General features: G+C 36.6%; 1 pseudogene; it reads left to right on the forward strand.

Moving 5' to 3' along the window:
* The first annotated feature begins 464 nt into the window (after positions 1-464).
* Positions 465-561, forward strand: LOC123942885 (annotated as a pseudogene).
* Positions 562-4,154: the final 3,593 nt, after the last annotated feature.

A 4,154-nucleotide genomic window follows, 5' to 3' on the forward strand; every position in this document is an offset into this window, starting at 1 on the left:
CTAGGTTATGGGTCTTTTTCTGAACACTGCATATATTAGCTCATTAACTTTTAAAACTACTGTGTAAATTATGTGCAATTACTATATGCCCTTTATGGATTAGAAAACTGAGGCATAAAGAAGTTGCATGCTCAAAGTAATTTAGTGAGCAGTGAAGCCGGGATTCAATCGGGTTTCAGAGAGCTAACTTTCGGTCACTACCTCGAGGGTCTCTCTAATGACTGCATTGTTTTGCTTACTCAGTGGAGAGATTAGATGATAACTTGAAGAGTCACACCATGTCCCCATCATCTTTTCTGTGGAGAGGACACAAAACATGGTCAAATTCCATAGCTCAAAATGTATAAAGTTAATTGTATGTTGGTTTCTCTCCTCTGTTGTGTCCATTCAATCAATAAAAGATGTCCAATGAATGCCTACCCGCTTCAGTGGTCTTTTTGTTTTGTTGAACTGGGCAATCAGATTAACTTTAGCAGCACGTATACTAAAATTGGAATGATACAGAGAAGATGAGCACAGCCCCATGATGACACACAAATTCATGAAATGTTCCATATTTTTTCTCCTCAAAAAATATTTTAAAGCATAAAAAAATCCAAGAAATAGTAGAAACTGGTTTGATGCTCTCTGAACACATAGTTTACTTATACTCTACATTGTGCTGAAAGAAATAGAAGAAGGTGTCTTAGTTTTCTGATGCTCAGAGCTAAAGAGGAAAAGTATATAGACAAATTTGATACTGCTGGATGTCATGGAAGTGAACTTGAATCTGAAATACCTGATTCTAAGAAATCTTGAGTTTAATTATTAGAGCTGTAGTATGCCTGTAATAATAGATTAAAACAAACAAAGAGTGGACCCTCTTCACTCCTACACCCTAACTTTAGTCTTCTTGTCTACTTTTTCTATGGAGCTGGAAAGTAGGAGATGAAGGAAAGAAATTGCCTTAATCAGAAAATCACAATCTCAAACAAATAAAAAAATATGTCACCACACTTACGAATATAAATTATAGAGTGACTGAACCCACACTATGCAATTTGATCTTCATAGTCACTCTTTCAAGTACATAGAGAATATTTTTGTCATCTCTATCTTAGAAAGGAAGCATTTGAAACTCAACAAATTTAAGTGGCTTACCCAAGTTGACAAAGTTATTAAATTGGATGTCATCAAGAACTTCTAAATTCAACTCTTTGCTCTTTTGACGCTTAGGATATTTAATTAGGATAGGCAGTAACAAAACAGTCTCAAATCTCAGTAGCTTACTCCAAAAACTCTCTCATTCTTGCTTACATGGCTCACATGGTTTGGCAGGGTGTCCTCCACATGGGGACCCTGGCTCTAAAGCTTCCCCAACTTGCAGCTACACCATCTGGAACTTCATGTCTCTTAGTTGCTGAGGCAATGGAAAGAGCACTGAAGGGTCTCAGACCAGCAATTAAATACTTCATCATTTCTTCTCACAAACCATTATCCAAAAAGTCATATGGCAGTACGTCTCAGGCTTTTGTGAGACCAGAAGGGAAAGAGAATTGGATGTGACTAAGTACTAGAAGTCTTCTGATATGGTGATTTTGGATAAGTAATATTCATAGGTAGGAAAATGAGTATTAAAACAATTCTGAGGGATGCCTGGGTGGCTTAGTCAGTTAAGCATCTGCCTTCTGCTCAGGTCCTGGGATCGGGTCCCACATCAGACTCCCTGCACTGAAGGGATCCTGCTTCTCCCTCTGCCTGCTTCCTCCTACTTGTGTGCTCATGGTCTCTCTCTCTCTCTCTCTCTCTCTCTGTCTCTCTCTCTCTCTCTCACACACACACACACATAAATTTTAAAAAATTATGAAATAATTTACCATACCAGGGTTTTCTGTAATTTCTCTTTCTATAAATGACAACGTCAAAAGATAATATCCCTTAAAATTAAACCCAAACACATCATGTATGCTAGCCACGTTTAAAGTGCCAACAGTCTGAAAGGCAGCCAGCGAAAACATTCCTTACACTCTGTGAAAACAACAGCCTGTATTGTCCTGAGATTACTGTCAGTCCTTGTTTAGGAACTGAGATTTTAGGTGGATCCAACTTCATATTAAATGGAGAGAAGGAATAGGTATAGCAACAGATTTGCTTATTAATTTATTTTTTCCTGGTATCACAACATTAAAAACTCCCAAGATCAACTGTTATTACTTCAGAGAGGTTGAGCGGTGATTTTTTTTTTTTTTAAATAGCTAGAAGTCTCTGACAATTATGGGGAAGGATTATCATTCAATATTGCTCTGAACTCCGAAAGCTTGAGAGAATAGCTAGGTAAATGACCAGAGCAATTTTATACCTTAGAAGTCAAAGAAACAGTATGATTTAATGGAAAAAGAATGAGCTGCAGAGTCAAATGTCCTTGCTTTGGTTTTTGATTATACCATTCATTGAGCCTCAGGTTTATTGAGTATAAAAAAATGGATAAATATCAACACTGGTCTTACTGGGTAATTGTGAAGATCAATGGGACAGTTGTGTGTGTGTGTGTGTGTGTGTGTGTGTGTGTGTGTGTGTTTGTGTGTGTGAGCAGTCCCTAGACTGTAAAGCACTAAAACCAAACTTAGTTGCTATTGAAAATTTGTTGGGTTGATATAGTGAAAGACCAAATTGTGTGACATGTAAGAGCCAGGGTTGGACATTTAAAAATGTGGTGAGAGGAACTTTTTGTTCTAAAGTTTCTTCCTTTCCTAATTCTTTTTGCTGGTGATCTAAGCATAGTATACTCTGTTCTTCCTTCCTCTGTACAGGTACAAGAAACTTAGAGTTCATTTTAGGGTCAGAAACAATGGTCATTTTTAGAACTTTTTTTTCTAAATCCATTTTACATGATCAATGAAATAGCATGTGTGTAGGAAAAAAAGAAAAACCTTTTAAGTATTCATGCATGCTGAAAAGATGAGATTTTTTTTTCCTAAAACATTTACCTAGAAAGATACTCCATGTGTTGAATATAATGAGACTTAATCCACTTTACGGAGGATTACGTATTTGTCTCCAGCAAGTAAGATTGCTCCTTTAAACAAAATGTATGTGGGTGAAATGCTGCAATTTAAACTATAGAGGTGAACTTGATCAAATGAATATTTTCAATAAATGAAGAAACTAATAATTAAAATTGAATTTCTACTAGATAAAATATGTGGCCAGTGTTGCAAAGCAATATGTCTCTGCTACCATGGTGTTAGTATTTTAGTTCAAGCTGGTGGGTTGAGGAACAGATGTTGAAGAACCGTGCTTTTTGGTTATAAACACTACTACATATGAACTAATTTCTTCTGAACTATAATTTTCATCTTTAAATTGTTTTCAGAACCAGAATTTTAATATGTGTCATTTTATTTATTTTTATTTATTTATTTTTAATATGTGCCATTTTAAATGGCTTAAATAACCAGAGGGTTAGAAATCTCCTGGAAAGAAAGTACTTCCAAAGCAGGTAGTTACTCACATCTCTAGTACACTTATATGTATTTCCATATGATCAACCAACCATGGACAAAACCTCAACCTTGCCATATCTCTTCCCTCACAACTGGATTCATCCACTTATTTATTTATTTTTAATAAATTTATTTATTTTGATATTTAGTATGTAGGCACTCTTCCAGGTTCTAGGACCATAGATGGTAAGGACATAGATGATGACTGTGGGTGTGGGGTGCTCCTTAGAGATACAGGGTTTCTATCTCTGTCTTGAGAGTAAGCAGAGACCTAAGTCAACCATACAGAATTGGAGGGGCAAATTTAGAAGCACAAATTGTATTTGTGTCTGGAAGGAGAGTATTGCATACAAAAGTCCAAGGTTAAAGTGCCATTGGTGTCTTGGGAAAGAAGCAAATGTGGCTGCGTTGGCATGAGAAATTAAAAGAAACGTCCCTGAAGCTAGATCCTGGGGCACTTCAGAAGGTCAAAATGAAAATTATAGATTCACTTTTAGATATCATGGCAGCTCTTGGAGGTTCTGGAGTAGGAGAGAGAGAGACATGATTAAATTTGTATTTTAAGGACTTCCCTGGTCACAGTGTGGAGACCAGCCTACAAAGGATTAGTGTGCAAGCAGGGAGACCACTTGGGGCATCTGCAGCATTCCAGAAGCCCATTTTCATGTACCA

The sequence above is a fragment of the Meles meles genome, chromosome 5, assembly GCF_922984935.1.
Source record: "Meles meles chromosome 5, mMelMel3.1 paternal haplotype, whole genome shotgun sequence".
NCBI lineage: Eukaryota > Metazoa > Chordata > Mammalia > Carnivora > Mustelidae > Meles > Meles meles.